At 49.7% G+C, this 20,974-nt stretch overlaps 1 long non-coding RNA gene across 6 annotated transcripts; it reads right to left on the minus strand.

The window, feature by feature from the left end:
• Positions 1–331: 331 nt before the first annotated feature.
• On the minus strand, positions 332–20,899 carry LOC123846890 (uncharacterized). 6 transcript variants are annotated; one of them, XR_010412586.1, is made up of 6 exons: positions 20,571–20,899; positions 10,668–10,770; positions 10,385–10,549; positions 9,981–10,072; positions 5,263–5,456; positions 332–507 (listed from the first exon to the last, which is right to left on the minus strand). It is a non-coding gene; the product is annotated as an uncharacterized LOC123846890 (long non-coding RNA). The 6 variants fall into 6 exon arrangements; XR_010412587.1 differs by having other exon boundaries at positions 20,473–20,899; XR_006791388.3 differs by lacking the exon at positions 10,668–10,770 and having other exon boundaries at positions 5,263–5,353.
• Between the last annotated feature and the right edge of the window lie 75 nt (positions 20,900–20,974).

The following is a 20,974-nucleotide window of genomic DNA, read 5'->3' on the forward strand; positions in this document are numbered from 1 at the left end:
GGGGTCGCTGTCATATTTTCAACAAGTGGTTGCCGTTAGATGGTCAGTTAGTAAAAATGTTCCCCTGAACTCATCGTGAATTGCAACAGGAGGAAACACTCCATCACTGAGAAGTGACACTAATGTATTCTATTAGATTTGCTTATCATGTTAAAGAGCATATTAAAAGGAAATGTTTGGAAAAGGGATGCCATAATGTTGTATGATGGATTGAGAATTCCTAATTTGGAAAAAATGTGCTAAGACAACATGATTGATGTGAGTGACCTACTTTATTTTATAAGAAAGTATGAGTTGCCTCAGGCTCATTGGTACACATATTTGGAAAAAGTTGTTTTTTTTCCACATTAAGTTTTTATTAACATTTTCAAAAGAGCAGAAACACCGTAGAAGGATGTAAGTTGTGACTTGTCAATGCAGATGTGTTTGTAGTCATTTGCTGCTTAGAAAAACTTATCCCCGTGCTGGAAGGGTTTCTGGATTAGGAGTCTCTTGCCAAGTGAACACCTGATGGGGAGAAATAGGACACCTTTTTCACTGATAAAAAATGACAGGGAAGGGGCATTTTTATTTAAAGCACAAATGGATCTTCTGCTAAGTAGCTAGTGATCTCTTAGAATGATTAATATTTCATGGAGCCCCCTGGCCACCTTCCGGCAGCAGAGAGCGAATGAAATCGAGGCTGAGTTAACCATTTTATTTCTCCTTTGGAAACTGGAGCCCAAAGCTGGGGTTCCCCATTATCAAACGAAGCGGCTTAGTCTGGAAATTGGGAATTCTTGGGTTTATCCCAGAAACGGAACTGCGGGGGCTCCGACAGAGGACTGGTGGCTGACAAAACACTCTGTTACCATTAAAATGACATTGCCAGTGAGATTAAGACTTAAGAAATGCCTGTGGTACCATGTTAACTGAAAAAAGTGGGATCTGAAGAAGAAATAAGTATTGAAAAGTGGAGGTAGAAGAATAAATTGGTACAAGTTTTCTGGAGGGCAGTTTGTCAACTTGTCACCAAAGCCTTAGATTTCTGCATGCCTGTGAACCCAGAATTCCACTCCTAGAAAGTTCTTCTCAAGAAATAATCATTGGGGTGCCTGGGTGGCTCAGTTGGTTAAGCGACTGCCTTCGGCTCAGGTCATGATCCTGGAGTCCCGGGATCGAGTCCCGCATCGGGCTCCCTGCTCGGCAGGGAGTCTGCTTCTCCCTCTGACCCTCCTCCCTCTCATGGTCTCTGTCTCTCATTCTCTCTCTCTCAAATAAATAAATAAAATCTTAAAAAAAAAAAAGAAATAAAGAAATAATCATTAATACAGAGCTTTAAGTAATGAGATGTTCACTTTAGACTTCTAATATTAAAAAATTGACTCTCTACATGTCTGCAGTTGGGGGTTGCTTAAATAAATTCACACATTTAATGCAGCTGTTGAAATGATAATGTAGAATAATAACATTGTGGGAAAAGGTTTGTGAGAGTAGAAAAAGTGGGTTAGAAAATATTATGCACAGTATGAGGCTATTTGAACAACTCTGTATACATATATTACTTACTTCTTAGACCTATACATTGTATACTTCAGTAGATATGTGTACAATGTCATATAAATTATACTATTTTATGTGTGTGTGTATATACATATAAATGTATATAACATATACAATATATGCATATAATATATCTTTTGGGGGGAGGGACATTCATCAAAGTTTTAAGAATAACTTTTTCTAAAGAGTAGATTTTACAGGTACTATTTGTCCCTTTCCTTTTGTGTGTTTTCATGTTCTACAGTAGACATGTTTTCCTTTGATAATAAGTAAAGCAGTTATTAAGTGGAAAATCCAAGAGACTCAACAGATTACTTAATAGAAACAATAAGAGAGTTCGCAAGGATTCCCAGACACAAACTAAATAGTTTTCTCATATAATAGAAATAGCAAGTTGAAAATATAAAAATTATTCCTTTTGCTACAGCAAAAACAGAACAAAAAAAGCATAAATCACCATAAAACTGAAAATACACCAATTCATGCAAGAAATATCTAAGACCTTTTAGAAGGAGGTTTGAATACACTGAAGAAAATCTAAATAACATAAATTATTGTCTTTCTGCTTGGGATGTCTAAATATTGTTAAGATCTCAATTCTCCCCCCAAGTTAGTTTATAAATTTTATGTAAATTCAATAAAATTTCTGATTAAAAGAACTGGCAAGCTGACTCTCAGTATTATCCAGGAGGACAGATCCATGAGGATAGACAATTTCTGTAAAAGAAGAAAAATGAGATGGGGCTTGACCCATTGGATTTGAAAAGATATTACAAAAGTCAGAATAATTAAGCAGTACGCTAATGTCATAGAAATACCAAATAGATAAACAAAGTAGAATGTAGAATAGAATAAAATAGGCTAATGGAGAAAAATGTAAGTTATGTGATAAAGACTGTAATTTGTGTTTGTAGAGAAAGGCTACATTGGTGCATTGACAATGCGGGAATAATCAGTTATCCCTTAAAGAGAGGGAAAAAAGTGGGTTTTGACCTCATGCCACATCCACAGAAAAAAAAATTCCAGATGTATTAAAGATGCACACATTTTTCTAAATGACAGAAGTTGCAAAAGAAACCAGATAAAAATAATTCCATAATCTTGAGACTGTGAAAAGCCTTTCTTGAAAACAGATAAACCTCAGGATCCATAAAGGAAAAAAAGCTAACAATTTTACCTGCATAAATATTCAAATCTTTGGTATGGAAGATACACACTATAAACACATGACAAACTAGGGATGTAACATAACGTATGAGAAGCAATTGATTAAGAGCTTTGCTATATAAAGCGCTGCTTTCAGATAAGAAAAAGACCATCGTGCCAATAGGAAAATTGGAAGACGTAAGCAAGATTTTTACAGAAGAAGAAATATAAATAGCCACTAAACGTACAAGAAAAGATGCTGAACCTCACTAACGGGCGGTTTAAAATGAGAAGAAAATAATATTTTCCCTCATCAGTCTCAAAGTCTTAAAAAGGAAGAGAACACTCAATGTACTGAGGATGTGGAGAAATATTTTTGATCCAGTAATTTCATGCCAGGGAATTTATCTTATGGAAATGTCACAAAATGGCCCAATAGATGCTGGAACACTCTGCAGGTGGTTGAAGGAAGGAGGCAGACCTGCTTATACGATAGGAAAAAAAAAAAAAGGTCCAAGAGACAAGGTATCTTTGTGATCCCAGTTTCTGTTCAAGAAGCATATAGAACTATTCCTGTACTGAGAAGAATTTCTCTAGTGGACTGTAAATGGTAGTGGAGTTGGGGGAGGCGTCTTCACGGACTCTTTCCCCTCTGTCACATTTACATTTTTTATGATCATGTGTCACTTTTATAATTAAAAAAACAATGCGCATCTGACAGCAGTGCCCAGAGAGGTGAGGCGACTTGCCCAAGTTTGACAGCACGCGAGGACCAGAGGCGCTGGGTCCCCCGCTGCCCCCAGAGTTCCTTCTCCCTGCTGAGGAAGAGCCTCTCCCACATGGCACCCAGGGAGCACCCTGAAAATGCCACTTATCGCCACCTGTTGGGCATACATGGCATTGGTTTGATGGGTTTCAGTGTGGGGCCTGAGCCTGCAGCAGTGATGGGATGGCTCAGCCAGGGCCAGGGCCGGCTTGTCCACTGCCTCCTAAGGGAAATCCTGGGAGGGCATCTGTGGGTTCTAGAAGGACCCCTTGAACCAGTGAGCAGTGATCTGGCTAGGGATGCCTTCTGCCACCCACATGAATGTTCCTGCATTCGCCACGTGGGGAAAGCTCACACAGCTGGTGGCAGAGGGCCTTCCTGGAGGGGGAGGAGGGGATGGCCTCAAAGTGTATGACAACACCTGCTTGTATTGTAAAGTGCTTTATAATTTACTTTTCTATCCATGACCTCATTTAATCTCCAGATCATCTTCTGAAAGAAGAAGAATCAGCGGGACTGTTATTATTCCCATCTCACAGAAGAAACAACTGAGACACAGGAGGTTGAGACACTGACTAGGTCACACAGCTGGGAGGTGTGGAGAAGGAATGAGAGGTCCGGTTCATTCTCAGCTCCTGCCACACTTCTGGGAAAACACCTATCCACCCTCAGCACATGGAAGCAAGTTCCCCTTGCTGGAGATTGGCCTCAACCAAGGCCACTGTGGAGTTGTCTGCACCGTCTAGGATGACATCTAGGATGACCCCTAGCCCCTTCTGACCCAGTGTCTAGCATGCTTGGGTCTCCTCTGGCAGCTTTTTGCTCCTTGGTGGCTAAGACAGGTTGAACTGACTGTTTGAGGGGCTCCTGGAGAAGGGCACAGATCTGAATGTTCTCCAACAGAGGGTATCAGCCTGCTCAGGAAAGGCTTCTAACATAGGGGAGCCCGGTCTGGAAGCCCCAAGTGCCCTTGATTCATGCTTGTGCTCCACACAGTGCCTGGCACACAGCGAGTGCTCAATAAAGATTGGCAAAGCCAGCAGATTGGCTGTAAGGTCCTGGGTCTCCACTCCAGTTTTTCGGATCTCACCCTGGCCTCAGGCTATCCCTGTCCCCATGCCGAGACTCTTCTTCCCCCACTGTCACATGGGTGTGGGCCCGTCTCTGGGACCTGAAGCAATACCTCATGGCTAGGGGCACTACCAGTTTACTTTCAGAACAAAGGGGTTGGAGGAGCAGAGCCCAACTTTGTGTAAGAGACTTAGAGCAGGAGGCTGGAGAGAAGTGCAGGAGGGTCTCCAAATGGCTTCAGAGTCCACCTTTCTAGCAGTTCCATTGGCTTCAACTTCCCCAAGAATTTGACTCCACCAAGAGCAGCCCCTTAAAGCCAGAGACCTTGCTTTTCTGCTTCTGTTCGTTCTCAGCACATGGCAGGTGCATGTGAGTGAACGTGGCCCCTTGTAACAATTTGCCACAGTAGAAATGAGAAGTTTAGGGTTATAAATTACAGGCTACGCAGGCCAGCGGCCTCCATTGGAGACCCGGAAGATTTGCCCACAGTCCCAGAGAGAGAGAGAGGCAGTGGAAGAGATCTGGACAGGTTGAATGAGCTGGTTTTCAGAGATCAGCCAAAGCCAAGGCCAGCTCACTTGGTTTGGGTTGGGAGCCAGGGGAACCTGATTGGGAGTCGCCCAGCACATACCAGAACCCCCACATTGGCTCCAGCCAAAGCTCAATTACTGCTGGGAGAGGCATGATGTTCTCAAAATGAAGTCATATCTATCGAAAAGATCCTTGAGGCTACTTACCTGTGAAATAATTACATGTGCCTCAGAACTAGGAGATCAAGGATTTCTATCCAACGTCCCATGATGCTCTTAAAAAAGGTTTCACTGTAAACTGCAGGTAGGGTGGGGAGAGGCAAGATTTCAGAGCCAGGGCATCATGTTTTAATTCCATCTTTTATGTTTTGGCTTCATTTCATCTATGTGTATATATCTCTCTATAGACAATTAAAACAACATTAAAGGAGATTAAAAGAGCAACGATTATCATCCATAATCATATTGCTATAACTCAGTTGTACCCACATGCATACACCTTGTTTAATTATACAAGCCATATACCAATACACTCTTCTTGCCAGAAATGAAACAATCAAGAAGTATACATTGTATACTTGTATACATTAGAGTCAGTAAACGTACCTGGTCCACACCATTCCCCCACCAGTGCCCCTTTGCTCCCTTGAATGTGGACTTGAAGTAGCACTGCTGTCACTTGTGTATCTTTCCAGAATTTTTCTCTAAGATCTCATTCAAGTGTATATACATGTCACTGTACATTAGTGTGTGAATAAACAAACAGGTAAGTGTTTGTTTTAAACATCAATGGGATCATATTATGTCTTGTTCTGGAACTTGCTTTATTCTCCTTTAACAGGTCTTGGAGATCTTCTTGTGATACTACATAGAGATAGCTACTCCCATCTTTTTATTTTTTTTAACGATTTTATTTATTTATTTGACAGAGAGAGACACATCGAGAGCAGGAACACAAGCAGGGGGAGTGGGAGAGGGAGAAGCAGGCTCCCTGCTGAGCAGGGAGCCTGATGTGGGGTTCAATCCCAGGACCCTGGGATCATGACCCGAGCCGAAGGCAGATGCTTAACGACTGAGCCACCCGGGCGCCCCTACTGTCATCTTTTTAATAGTGACACAATTTTCTCTAGTACAGAAGAAACACAATCTTTTACCAGTCCCGCATTAAAGGACACATGGTTTGTTTCCGATTTTTTTCAATATTCTACACAGAGTATATATATATATATACACTTTTGGCTTTGCTCTGCCTTAAGCTTCCTGCCTCTCTCACATGGCTGATGAATCCTTTTATTAGTGTCAGCAGACTGTCCTATTGGGGAATGTCAGCTCCATGAGGGCAGAGGTTTTGTCTGTTTTCTTTACTGCCATGTTCCCAGGGCCCATAGCAGTACTTGCTCAGCAGAAGCGCACAGTATATGTTTGTTGAATGAAAAACTGACCAGCAAGAGGACACAGCTGAAAACCATTTTAATGATTAATGCTTGTCTAATGCCCGAACTTGACAAAGGCACGTTTACCTCCTAATCATATTCTGCCCTCAGAACAATTGTGTGAGGTCAGTAGATCCTGCATTGTGATTACTCCTGACTTGCTGATACAAGGGATTTTTCCCTTTCAGGAGGGAAAAACAAAACAAAACATAGGGGATTTTATGTCTGGGCACATTAAATAATAGTTATCTAGTTCCCCAAATAATCCTTGAGGGCAAGGATCATGATCCACTAGATCTTTTAACCCTGTTAATTGCTGGTCAGTTGCAAATTTCCTTATAAATGGTAAATGCGCTATGTTGGTCGAATGACTACATGATCCCCAAATACTATAAGTATGTGATTTTTTAAGTGGTGCCATACTTCTGGGGGCACAGTCTACTAACCCACTCTGCTTTCAAGAAGGCAACCAAGCTATCCTGGCCCATCTTCACCATCTGGTGGCTGGTGTGGGGAATGGTCTTTCTTTCTTCCCCAGTGTTGGGGGTTATGCTTTTTCCTCTCTCAACCACTGGGCCAAATTTACCTCTGACAAGCTTTGTTCAAGGTTTATATACCTTCCAAATGTTCGTTCCTTTTGTCTTTGGAGTTGTAAGTATTGCCCACTTCTACTCCCTTCAAATAATTTGAAAGTCAAAACCAACCAACCCCAAACATGACTGAGAAGTCCAACGGTCATGCTCTGCGGTGAAAAGGAAAGTCACAGGGACGCCTGGGTGGCTCAGCCGGTTAAGTCTGCCTTCGACTCAGGTCATGATCCCGGAGTCTCATCCAGCCCCATGTTGGGCTTCCTGCTCAGTGGGGAATCTGCTTCTCCCTCTCTCCCTGCTCCTCCCCATGCTTGTGTTCTCTCTCTGTCTCAAATAAATACATAAAATCTTAAAAAAGAAAAAAGAAAAGGGAAGACCTACATTTTGAAGTAGAATCAGATCTAGGACCACTTCCCTTCAAAGTGCCCCAGGACCCTAGAGTCTCCACAGAGCTTCATCTAATTCCTTGTCCCAACAACTCTCCCTGCTTCAAAATGTGTTCTCCCCTGCCAACTGGCATTACTTCTATTTTTCTGTTTTCTTTAATTATGACCACCTCTATCACAATACCTATGAATTTTATTGCACTTACGTATTTACAAGGTCGTCTTCCTCTACTAGACAGTGAGCTGCTTGAGGGAAGAGATCATGAGATGTTTCATTTTTGAATCCCAAATGCTAACACAGTGTCTGGCAAATAACAGGTACATTTCCGGGGGGGGGGGGTTGCTTTCATGGCATACTACCGGTATAATTAAACACATTTATATTCCTACCAAGCCTATAATTCTTTATCTTATGAGTAGACATTTAATAGGTTTTTGGGGGAGGAGAAACTTGAAAACTTGACCATTTTTAACACTGCCGCTCTGAGAGACAACATTCTGCATCCCAGACAGCGATGAAGAAAGAAATTTTTGGAACCTAACCTATTTGAAACTTAAGGCCTTCCAGCTTCCTTCCTGACTCAGCACAGATTCTTATTGGGTTCCAAGGGACACCCCGCCCCTACCAGGAAATGCAGTGTCTGACTAACATGGAGGAGTCACAGCATCGAAGAAGAGAGAGTCTGGTAGATGGTGGGCCCCAGCAGGAACTTACGACTGCATTCCCCTTTTAAGGATCCATTCCTCTTGGACTTAAGTGAGGGCCTGCAAAAGGGGGTTGCTGGGGGAGGCTGGTATAGGGGGCCAAGCCTGTATCCCTCTCTGTAAAGCTCTAGGTCTGTGTGTAGTTTGTCTTAGCTGAGCATCTTATGCTTTTTTTTCCTTCATCCCCCTCCCCAGCTTGGTCTTTGGCTATAATATTGCCCAATATTCTTCCTTTTCTTTCTTTTTCTTTATTGAAATATAAAAATTTATAGTCAAACCCACAAGTCTTAAGTTCAATGAATTTTGGCAATTGTACACATATGTGTTACCATCACCCTAGTCAAGATAGAGGACATTTCTAGCACCCCAAAGAGTTCCCTTGTGCTCCTTTATAGCCAACCTCTGCCAGAGGCAACCACTGTTCTGACTTCTATATTCAGTTATGAATTTCATATAAACAGAACTACATAGCACGTTTCTTTCCTTTCTTTATTTACTAGAACAACAATAATGAAAATGTGTAGACATAACTGAATTTCTTTTCTTTTCCAAGGTGTCAAAAGTTAACATCTCCCAATGTTTGACAGTGGTGGCCTCTGGCTAGGGGATTCAGTGATTGATACATACTTCTTCACACATTCTGGTCTAGTATGAAAATATACATATAATTTTATAATAATCAGACAAAATAAAGCTTTTCCCTGGAATGGAAGGACAATGGCTCTTGTGGAGAAGTAAAGAAGTGAGGTTCAGATGGGCATAGAGATGGAGCCCTGGCTGCCTGAAGGCTCATGCCATTCCCTGGCAAGATCTCGTCCTGATGGTAGGGTACTTGGTACATCCCCTCCTGTTAGAGACCTCTCCTGCCATTCCCTGTCTGGTTTCTTGGTTATGCTTTTGGATATGGGACCATTTGACCAAAGGATTCCTCCGACCTCAAACTCTTGCCCTTGCATCTTAGCAAATAGAAAACACTGTCTAAAGCAAGGGTTAAAAATTCCACGAAAATCATGAAAAATACGCGCACACGTAATTTTAAATTCTCGATGACACATTTGTGTTTTGGTGATGGGCATAAAGCAAATGGTTATAGAGCAAAGTATACAAGTGTAGGTAAAATCTATACACTATGGTCTTTGAGTATCATTGAACAGAGATAAGGGGGGGAACTCCTTGTTTTGTTTCTTTAATGGCCCTGTGACACAGATGGGTGCATGGTGGAGAAGGAGTGAATACAGGAGGGGCATAAATGAAGAGAAAGTTTTGAATCCCCAAATATTTGCAGGAACACTTAAAGAGAAAACAACCTAGCAATTTCACAACAGAATTCAAGGCCCGACTCTGCTGGTTAAATGGTCCCATATGTGGTGTGCGGAGCTGGGAGGCTTGGAACGGGCTGGCCCGGGCCAGTGCCAGGGCTCTGCGTGAACTGGCTGGACAGGGAGAAAGTTGTTCAACCTCGCTGAGCCCATCTCTGCCTGTCTAACGGGGTAATAACAACAGTGTCCACCTCCCTGGGTGTGTGGGAACGTGGCCAAAGCAAGGTGTGAGCGGGCTCTCTGTAATTCCATACATTCTACCCATGTGCTGGCTCTCTCTCTTCTCTTCCAGACCTGGAATAAAGGCTCTGGAGAGAATGTGGGATCTAGGCTCTGTAGTCTGTGGTCATTGACTTTTGGGGGGACTCAGAGCAAAGTGTTATCTCTTTCCTCACACTGTGGGCCCTGACTTCCTTGCTGGGGAAAAGGGGAGCATTCTGATAGGATACAGGAGGTGGGGGGAAGAGGACAAGTTGTTGGGGTCAGACAGACCTGGGTTGGAATCCAGACGTCTTCATTTACTCGCTTTGTGTGTGTGTGACCTTAGGGCGAATCCCTTTATTTCAGAGTCTTGGCTTTCACATCTGGAAGGTGGGAGTAGAGTGAATACTTCAGTGGATTTCCGAGAGGACTGGATAAGATAGAACCTTGTCACAGATGCTTAGCACAGTATACAGGCGGCATCAGTGATAGAAATGGACCGCCTCTCATGCAAGATGCCCCCGCAGCAGCTGAGCAATGAAATAGACCCTATCTTGTTCCCAGCACACCTGAGCAGCTGCCCCTTAAATCGGAATCAGCGGGGCTCAGAGCAAGGGGCAGAAATACGGCACTCTCCTGCTTCCACAATGAGAATCAAGTTTTCCACCACGCTGGGCAGAGGCAAGATGGATCACCTGGATGGAGGAAATATTACAGATGGGCGAGATGCACCAAAGCCCATCTGGGGGAGATCCACGACCACATGGTTGGCACTGTGATCCATTCTTCATCTGGAAGGCTTGGCATCCTGTGCGTGTTCAGACGTCGCACCATGCAGCCAGGCCTGGAGACTGCAAGCGCTGGGGAGGAGGAAGGTCGGTTGTTTTTTATTTTTAGCAACACGAAGACTTTCTCCCACTTCCCAGCGGCCAAATCAGCCAAGGAGTCCCCTCAGGGACAGAGCAGGGAGGCCCCAACCTGCAGTCCTCCGCCCCTCCGAGGTCCGCAAAAACCTTTCCTCAAGGCTGGCGATTGGCCCCAGATGAGAGGTGGGCTCGGTCTCGCAGAGCTCAGGGTTTTACTGGAAGTGGGAAAACCAAACCTCTTGGTGAGGTGTTGTTTTTTGGTTGTTTTTTTTTTTCCCTTGCAACTTTCACTGTTTTGTCCCACAAGACTGGTGTCCAATGGGGGGAGGGGGAGTTCTTTTTAAGAAATAGCCCTCCGCACCCTGGCAGTCTCTGAACCTCCGCCCCCTTCCCTAGGTCTTCCTGGCTCCCCCCACCCCAGCCCCTCGTCCGACTCCCAGGCCTCAGGGGGAAGGAGCCGCGCGTCCCGTTTCCCCGGCTGTAAAGTGAGGGCGTTTCTCTTTTTTACCTGACTTCGACTGTCTTTTCCTTTTTCCTCCCCACCCTCCCCACTCTATCAACTGGATCTCTTGTGCGGTTCTTGCCTTTTACAGGGGCAAACGCCTGCGACCTATGAGATCCCCATTTGCTTTTCAACTCTGGCCACACCGCCCGGGCCTTCCTGCGGGAGCGGGCGACTACCTGCTAATTTTAGCCCTTAACCCCGAGTAGAAGCGGATTGCAGTTGGCAGCACCTGATCCGCAAGCGCTCCAAGCCCCGGGCACCTTCTCGGAGCGCGGGGCCGGGAGGCCGGAGGCCCGCACGCAGCAGAGGCCGGGACCGGCCGGAGCCCAGAGCGCGGCTGCACGGCCGCACCAGACGGCGAGGCCCGAGCCCGCCGCTCCCGAGTCTGGAGCCCAGAACCTCGGAAAGGCCTCCGCTGCCCGCCCAGACGCCTCAGCTGGGCAGATGCTGCACTCCCCAGATTCATTTTTAATTCATGACATCAGTTTAGGGGCCGTCGGAGCCTCTAAACAGCCTCTCTCCAAACCAAAACAACCACCACGACGCAAATGAAAAGGAGGCGGCCGCCAGGTCCACAACGCGGTCTCCTCTGTTCCCAGGGACCGGGCGTTTGGAAAAGCACTTTCCAGAGAGGGACCTGCTGTCCCTCCCGTCAGAGTTACCCCCGCCTCGCCTTTCCCTGGGGCCCAAATTGGACACCAGGGTGTTTGCCATAAAGACAGAACTGGTGTCAATGTGGTTTCGATCAGGACTTTGTAACTTTGCATTAAACAATCAAATACACACTTTCAGGGAGATTAAAGGCTCCCCCAAATACTTTTGCACACACAACACATATATAATAAATATTTGTATATTTACATCCAGAACTGTATACAGTATATGATATATAATGTATAGTTAATTAAACATATTATATGTTAATAAGTAATATAATAATGTAATACAGGAACTAGATGTTAAATATATGTCAAACAGCATAAAATATGATGAAACCATATAATACACATTATATGTTAAATAATATATATAATATATAATCCCTAATTATATATTGTATATAAAAAATAATACAAATAATACATAATACAAATGGACCATACATAATATATTATAGGTCATATATATTAAACAGCATCTCCTCTGAAATATCCAAGGAGCCAAGGGGACGGGTACCACGGAGCCCCAGGGAGCCTGAGGAGGAGGCAGGCGCACAATGGTCCCCAGATGCTGGTGGCACCACCCCAGTCCTCACTCCATCCCAGCTCCCCACCAGCCCACGTGTCTTGGGGTGGACATAAATATTCCAAATGACTAGCTCCTCACTGGAGTAATGGAGTTAACAGATTATCTCTTACAGAGGTCAGTCTCCAATGAGGGGGGTGGGGGAGACACAAATTTCGTAAATGAGACCCTAGGGCATCCTTCTCCACGGTCACCGCAAGCCCTGAGCATTTGGCGTTTGGTTACCCCCCGCCCCCCAGCGTAAACCTAAGTGTTCTGTCTCAGACATACAAGACAACTTAAAGTGCCATTTTCCAATGTGGGCATTTAGAGGCAATTTGGAAATTGAAACGAATCTTTATATGCAAGACTTGACGTTTCAGAGGCGCTTTAAAGCTGCGGTTAGAAAGGCAGTTACGAAACCCGTGGAGGGGCTGCAAGGAGACGATTCAAAGCAAAGCGAAATGCACAGTTAGAAATTCGATATTAACCGCGCACTTCCAAGTAATGCAGCTTAATGATAATTGCTGCGAGTGTTTACTCTTCTCATGCTGAAGAAATAGGAGAAACGTTTTGACAGAGAAGTTGCCCTGAAGAGTTTCATCTTTTAAAAGGGGAAAATACCCCAGAGGCCGACGTTGGCTTCCTGGCAAGCTCAAACAGTGTGGGGGGGATTCCGTTTTTCTCCAGTTACCTAGAAGCGGGACCTCGAAAGCAACCGTCTGGAAGACGGGAGTGTGTGTTGAGCGAGGGCTGTTTTCGATGGGAACGCGCAGTGCCCCCCCTCGAGCGGGCTCGGGACCCAGAGACCCTCTCCCGAAGCGCGGGGCCCGGCCGGGGGCCCTGGCGCGCGCCGCCCAGAGCGCCCGGCTGCCGGGCCCGTCCGCCGCCCCGGGGCGCGCCGCCGCGCGAGCCGCTTCTGTTTGCAGAGCCTTTAACTTTCCGTTTCGGGTTCTCTTCCCCTCGAGCGCCCTGCCGCGGAGCGTTAGACAAGCTTTGTCGTCTGTGGGCTCTCACCTCAGAGTCAATATTATCTCAGATGGGCACAATAGACTGGAATGAAAAGCTAATATTGAACCAATGAGGTCCCTGCCCGCGCCGCCGCGATGCCACCCTTTGTTGCGCTGCTCCCGGCGAGCCGCGGGCGGCCGGCTAAGCGGAGGGCGGCTGCGGCCGGGCCTCTCCGGGTCCCCGCCGGGGTGGGGGAGAAGGGCGGACCCGGCGCGGAGGCCTCGGAGGCCCGACCCGGAGGTCCCCTCGGGCCCCGCTCGGCCCCTCCGCCAGCCGCGCGGAAGCTGGGCGCATGGCGTGTCCCCGCGCCCAGACGCGGAGGGGGACTCAAATAGGGGAGCGGGGCCTGGTCCGTCCGACCCCCGGACTCTAGGAGCCCCCGGAATGTGAGTGTGGTGGGCAGGGGTGCAGCTGCGGGGCCCCCACTGCAGGGACACCCCCCCCCCCCGCCCCGCTAGCCCTGGGGGCAGCCTGGCCGCTGCCGGTAAGTAAAGGCCGCCAGGGCCCAGGCTTGGGGGGGTGAGGTCTCGTCAGGCCGAAGTGGGGGGGGGGGCGGGAAGACCCTCTCTGTGCGCCTCTTCGGAAGCTCCCTGTCCCTGGGCACACTTCTGTCTCCCAGCTAGGTCCGCGCAGGCTGGCCTAGGTAGCCGCGGAGGCAGAGGTAGCTGGACGCGGGGCCTTCGGGCCGCCCTGCTGCCTGGGACGGGAGCTCGCGCCGCTCCGCTTTTCCCGTCCGCAAGCGCGGCCCCGCGGGTTCAGGGTCGCTCTGAGTCGCCCACGAGAGCGACGCCAGGGTGCGGGGCCACCGAGTCTCGGCCGCAGCCAGGCGCCCGGGCCACCGGGCGTTGCCCTGTCGGCTCTTCAGCTCCCGGGCTGCAGTGAGGCCGCGGACGGCCCGCTTGTGCTTGAATCCGCAGGAGGGGACCAGGGAAGGAGAAAAGGGGCGCGGGGCGAGGCCTGTGGACGGAAAAGGTGGCCTGGAGGACAACGGTGGGGAAGTGGCTTCCAGGCAAGCGCCGGAGTTCCACTACGTGGGGCCGCCCGGACGAACCTCGCTGCTAGCGACGGTTTGGGCGCCCCCGTCCGCCTGCGGGGGGCTCTTCCCTTTCTTTTCTCATTGGCTTGAATGTAGGTATCTGGCAATACTGGCGGGGGGCGGGGCGGTCCCAGGGCCCCTCGTGGAATGCCCACGGCCCGCACGGCCAGGAAGTGAGTGCTTTGTGTCGCCTCTTGGAGCCTCAGTTTTCTTATCTGGAAAATGGGTATTATGACTCCTTCCACATCAGATTCTGAAGTTCACTGGGATCAGGAGTGTGAGCAAACGGGCTTTTAAATGCTACAATTTCTTCTAAACCTTCCAGGCCCCCTCTCCAGGTTTCAAGGAGAGCTGCAGGCTCCAAGAGAAAGTCTCCAGTTTCTTTCTTTCTTCAAATGGCCAGGATCCCTTTCTAAGCCCTAGCCTGGCCCCCAGAGTCAAAAAAAAAAAAAAAAAAAAAAAAAAGGAAAGGAAAGAAAAAAAAAGGGAAAGGTACTGAAAGAAGAAACAGTTCCGTTCCTGAAAGAGGAGCTGGTGGGGCACCAGTGTTTCAGAAGCCATCCCCAGGTTTGATGGCTCATTAGTGCTGACAATCCCAAGGAGTTTCCTAAAAGGACTGAACCCCAATTTACAAGGTCAGTCACAGGTGACAAGAGCGGAGTCTCAAACGGAAAGATGCCAAAGAAGGCGGTAGAGGAGTCAGAAGGTGTGTCCCCCACCTTCCATGATGCCCCTGTGGTCTGCTAGACATCTTGCCCAGCCTCCCAGAGCACCTGGCAACAGTCACTGCCCTTGTGGCCCAGTGGAGCTGTAGTTTTAGTGTGGGTGGCGGGGAGGGTGACAACACTGCCTACACTTGGAGGGGCGAGTGTAGGAGAGACAGAACTATCTCCGCCCCTGCGGAGCGGTCGCCTGAGCAAGACCAGTGGTTCCTAATTCCTGCTTGCCTGTCTGTGTCCATCAGTCTGTCCCTCACTCATCTTTGCTTGGCCTTAGACTCACTTGAAGGCAGTTGAGGGAGAAGGAAACGGGGACCTGCTTTGATTCCGTTTCTTTGACTTTAGTAGTGAATCCAGACAGCTGTGTGTTGAGGGATTGATGCGTTTCAGCGTGATGAAGGAGGTAAAACTCTAGGGCCAGGTCCTGCGTGTAGCTCCAACGGGTCAGTGCCGAGTTCCTGGGTCTGAAATGTTAGGTCTAAGATTGTCTAGATCTCCGGAGCCCCAGGAGTTCACAAGCTTCTGCTAACATCCAGAGAAGGACAGCACCAGTTACCTGCAGTCGCCTGGGACAGCAAAGGCCCAGACCAGCGTCCAGACACTCCTGGGACCGCTTGGCCCCCAGGTGGACGCTTTGAACAGTTACCTGGAGGATGCCGCCTGGATTTCCAGCGAACCCCGCGAGGATTCCACGACCTCACCTCACGGGAGAGGCTAGCCTGCCCCGAGGCAGATGGGGTCCGCGCGCTCCAGGAGGAAGGGGACGGTCACCCGGCATGTCCGCCGTGGCCGCCCAATCCGTCTGGTGACCAATCGCTACCTCGGCAGTAACCACCAGGACCCCTGTCTCGAGCTATCACTGGCCGCCCACGAGGGGGCGCGAAGCTGGGAGAGCCGCGCCCGCTGACCCCAGCTCCCTCTGACTCCACGCCAGGTGGGGCCAGCGCTGGGTTACAGGGTCGGGCAGCGGGATCTGGGACCTCAGGCATGGATGTGTGGGTCCATTTGCGCGGTAGTTGGCCATCGGCCTGGCACAGGTGATCATGGCCGCCTCGTCATTTTTAGAACTGAAATCCTTCCCCCTTCCTTGCACTCTTCGGAAAGAAGCCCGACTCCTACTGGAGCTGGGATTCGAAGAGCTGGAGCTGATGGAGGGAGGAGGGACGCATTTCCATGTCGTCCTCTGTACTCTGTAGTCAGTGAGCCTCCATAGACTTCCTCTGCCGGCCCAGACTGCGGTGACCGCAGGAGCTTGGCAGTGGGGCGCCACCCCAGCACTCCCCTGCGCACGGGGCTCAGGGGCTCCGCGGCTATGCCGCCCGCTCCGGCCCTCGCCACTAGGCGCCGCTGCGCGCACGCGGATCCCGGCCCAGGGAGCAGCCTCCAGGGAGGACGCCAGGAAGGGATTTTGCTCTCATAACAATTTTTTAAAAGAACATGTTTTAAAGGTATGAATTCTTTTCGTTTTCCCACCCTCTCTCTGCGCGTTCGGAGAGGCCTGGTGACTGGGAATCACAGTGGGTTGGAGGAATTCTTAACCGAGCCCTGAGGCCTCTCCCTCCCGGGACACCTTTCCTCGCGTTGGCACTGGGCTTGGGAAAGGGCTCACCCTTCGCGGACGTCCACGCTTCCCATGCTTCCAGTGCGGACTCACGGAACCGGTTCCGACTCACTGGGAGGGTCCTGGATGTGGCGGAGTGCACCAGGCGGGCTGGACCACACCAGGCGGTGGCCTGACAATAATATTTGTTGAATGGGGACTATGCCAAACATTAGCTCACTTAACTCCTCTCAGCAACTGTTAAGATTTTGATATTTCCTCTTCACGGATAAGAAAACTGAGACTCAAGAAGGTGGTGGCAAAGGCAGTGACCCCAGGTGGCACCTGGGCATCCATCCCGAATTGCAGGAGGCGATGAATGCACTCCAGGCAGGAAGCTCAAAGCAGGTAATTATGAGAGATCCCCCCCAAATTTCTGTCCTTTGATGCCTCCCACTAGCCAGGAATCCAGGCTTCTCTCACCCCAGCACCTGCCCAGGGAAGTCCCAGGCCTTTGGGGGGGAGCATGGAGAAACTAGTGGCAGGAACGTGAGACCAGCAATAGCTTATGTTTGCACAACTATGTTGGTTCAGTCTTGAAGCCCAGCAAGGAGCCCTGGAGGTGGGCGGGTAATAATAGCAACATCAGGGACAGGAGCTAACTTTTATTACAGTTCATTATGTGCTAATCACAGTCCAAGCACTTTGCTTGGCCGATCTACTTAAATAACCCCAAGGGCCAGGATACTATTATTTATCTCCAGTTCACAGAAAAGAAAGGCTCCGAGAGGTCAGGCAATTTGCTCAAGGTCACCCAGAACTGACTGGTGTTTTGGGGTGGGGCAGGTTCATTACTGTATAACATACAGTGAAATTCACCCTTTGTAGTGTACAGTTCTATGAGTTTGGAAAAACGCTCATAGAGGTGTAATTACCACCATAATCAAGAAGTAGAAGGGTTCTATCACTCCTCAAAACAGGCCTGACTTCTACCCTCCACTGCCTCGCGGGCAGCATGGACCAGATTTTTATAGATGACAAGATGGAAGTGGGGAGATGTTGTGGTGTTTGCCTAAGATCGCTCAGCCAGTAAATGACAGATCCCAGATTCAAACCTTCACCTTGGGTCGGCTAGTCCAGCTGTCTGTTTAATGTAGATTCCTGCTTCTACAGAACCCAACTTGAGGTAGTTTGGGGTGGGAAAGAGAGCCCTTTGCCCTAAGATGGAGCCTCAGAAATCCCCACTGCACGCTCCAGTACTTAACCAAACACCCATCCTTTTAGGGCAGCTAGGAAACAAAGAAGGGCCGGATTCTGCAAAGGCCTAAGCCACGAATAAAGTGAGGGGCAGCCTCGAGGTGCAAGGAGCAAGGGTCAAGTTGGCCCAGGGTCCGAGTCCAGACCAGAGTGCCCAGTGCCCTGGTGAGCCTCACCCACCAGTCTGGTTAATGAGTTACTGTCTTAGTTAATTCTCCTGCACGTCAGGGGCGGCAGTTCGAACCTTCCCAAGTTCCTCAGGTCCCGGATTGCATGAATTAGCATCGATTATCTGGCTTGGCTTCTGCGTGGTCCAAACCCCTTTCTCCCTCGTGTGGGCCGGAGCGAGACTTGGGGCTGGCAGAACTTGGGGCAGAGGAAATGGACCCTGCTGCTCCCTCACCCTTGCCCACCTGCCGGCCACAAGAGACCCCGGGGCAAACCTCCGGGGACTTTGCAAGAGCTGGGTGGCCTGCAGCCAGCCGATATTGCAGGAAGGGAGACAAGGATCCGAGCAATCTGGGCCCTTTCCCCGGGCCAAATGTTCCTGCCTCTGGCAGGAAGAGGAGGGGATCTGGGCTCCAGACTGTGGCTCACTCCCTTGAGCACTCCAGACACTCCTAGCCAAAGGTAGGAAAGGGTTTAAGGGAGTACCAACAACACTTTAGCGCCCAGTCTCTGACTTTTAAAAAAGGTCGAACGCCCTTACATTTTAGACACCATGGCATACCTCACTCCACCTCCCAGACACTAACTGGATCCCCTTTGCCCTCAAGGTCATCTCCTCTCACGCCCCCAGCCAAGATCACTAATACTGGGAAATAAATGGTCATTCCCCACGCTGCAGCCAGGGCAGGGCTTCTAGTACCCCTAGTTTTGACCCTCCATCCTTCCTGGAGAGCCTTCCAAGGAGAAGGAGGACCTCGCCCTCTGGTTCCGGGATCCATGATCTAAGCCCACCTAAATCGGGTGTTTCTTTCTGGCTTTGGAAATGGAGGTCTGACCTCTACCTCCACCCCAGGCTTGCTGGCCAGCAACAGCCAAACACCTTTCAGGGTGGCTTCGGGTTCCCTGCTGGCCTGGGCACGGTGGGGATTGTGTCCCTACAGCTTAATGGAGGGAGGGATTTCTGAACTGGAGACAGTATCTCTGGAGGTCGGTGGTTCAGGCCACAGGGAAGTACATCTCCAAATGCACCCCACCACGAGGCTGGACTGAACACCCTGCATCCTTGGGCCTGGGGAAAAGGATGGGGGGGGGGGGACAATGCTGCAAAGCAAGACCATAAGAACCTGGGAAGGGTGAAAACCCAGTCACCACCCCAGCCCAGAGCTGGCGTCAGAGGTCTGAAGCTTGAGACGGGGTCAGGTTTCTCCGGGCATGAGGGCAAAGCCAAGGCCCACACCTGTCTTGTGTGTGAGTGTGTATATGTGTGCATGCTCTGGGAAAGTTGGGGGGGGGTGCGCGGCACATGTGATCTCTGTTAGCTAAGATCAGGTGCTCAGACAACCCCAGAAAACACACTTCAAACTCTCTTGCCTGCGGGGTTTTCCTAAAGGGTTTCCCCTCCCCACCCCAAAACAAATTATGCCTGGAATAAAGAAGTCGAGAAATTGACCTAAACAGAAAAATACAGCGGATGAAACCAGAGAGGGTCAGGGGAGACCTCCAGGGCAGGGAGGTAGGTAGTTGGTCAAGCAGGGGAGTATGTCCAAAGACCCAGGCCCTCCCCTGATGAAGCTGGTGGTGGAAGCAATCTGGCTCTCAGGACTTTGCTCTTCTCCCCCGCTCCCAGTCGACTTTTCTCAGGTCTCACGGCAACCTAGTCACCAAACACAGGCATTTCTTCCTCCTTTAGAGAAATGGCATGGACCTCTAAGTAATAGATTTAAAGGATGCCAGATTTTTTTTCTCATTAATTGTAAACGTGCAAAATACCTGCTGGTACTTCACTTTAGAAGAATGCAATTGGCAAGAAGAAAAAAAAAGGAAAAAGAAGCGGCTGATGAATAGATAATAGATCTTTAACCACCAATAAACAGAGAGCAGCGCCAGCAGCCTGGGGGATGTGATCATAATTATGCCGCTGCGTGAGCCAATGGGGACGAGGGAACTCGGCCCTAAAATCATCCCAAAACCAAAGGCGAGCTCGAAAATGCGGACACGGCCTGGGACCGGAGACGCGATCCGCCGCCGTAGTTGCAAGCCCCGCACAGCAACCCGCCCCTGGCACGACAGATGGCGGAATAATAGGAGAAATAATAATAATAAAACAACAACAGCAGCAGCAATAGTGATGATGACAAAACTAACGCAAATCATAACGACAGCGTAACGATAATAGTAACACCAAGTGCGCCTTTCCCCTGACCTTGGACCCCCTGGCCCCAGATACCACCCTTAGGAACGGTTTGGGGGAAGGAGGTGAGCACCCTCCCAGAGAGAAAAAGCCGGGAGCCTGTGGGGCTGGTGGGAAGCCCGTCGCCCGGGCAGGGTCTTGACTCGTGTCTCAACTTGCAAACGAACAAACCGGGTCAAGAATCGCGAACGCAGCGACCCTGGGACCTCGACGCTACGCGTGGTTGGAGGACTCCCCCCAACCCCCAGCCCAGGCTACATCCTCACCTGGGAAACAGCCGGGAGTTCTGCTGGGGGTGGGGACCGATGCAACCGAACCGCTCGGTTAGCCCTCGCCTCCTGGCCCTCCACCCCTGCCTGCTTACCCTCGCGGTGCTCCGGGCGGCGATCCCAGCTTCGCGGACGCGGGGCCACGGGGGCCAGCAGCGGCCGAGAGCTAGGCGCGAGGGAATCTGCGTGTCCGTCCGTCCGTCTGTCCCACCAGCTCGGGATCCAGGGGGCCGCATCCGAGGCGGCGCGGGCCGGGGACTCTGCAGGGACCGGGGTGCCCCGGAGGGAGTGGTGGTGGTGAAGGAGGAGGCGGTGGCAGAGGGGGAGGAGGTGGGGAAAGAGGAGGAGGAAGAGGAGGAGGAGGAGGAGAAGAAGGAGGAAGAGGAGGAGGAGAAGGAGGAGAGGAGGCCGAAGGAAGAGGAGGGAGGCGAAAGAGGAGGAGGAGAAGCCGCAGCGGGCGCCGCGGGAGCGAGTGAGCTAGGAGCGCGGGGCGAAGGCG

The sequence above is a fragment of the Mirounga angustirostris genome, unplaced genomic scaffold (genome assembly GCF_029215605.1).
Source record: "Mirounga angustirostris isolate CCGP_5_RB_7025 unplaced genomic scaffold, mMirAng1.0.hap1 SCAF_6, whole genome shotgun sequence".
Classification (NCBI taxonomy): domain Eukaryota; kingdom Metazoa; phylum Chordata; class Mammalia; order Carnivora; family Phocidae; genus Mirounga; species Mirounga angustirostris.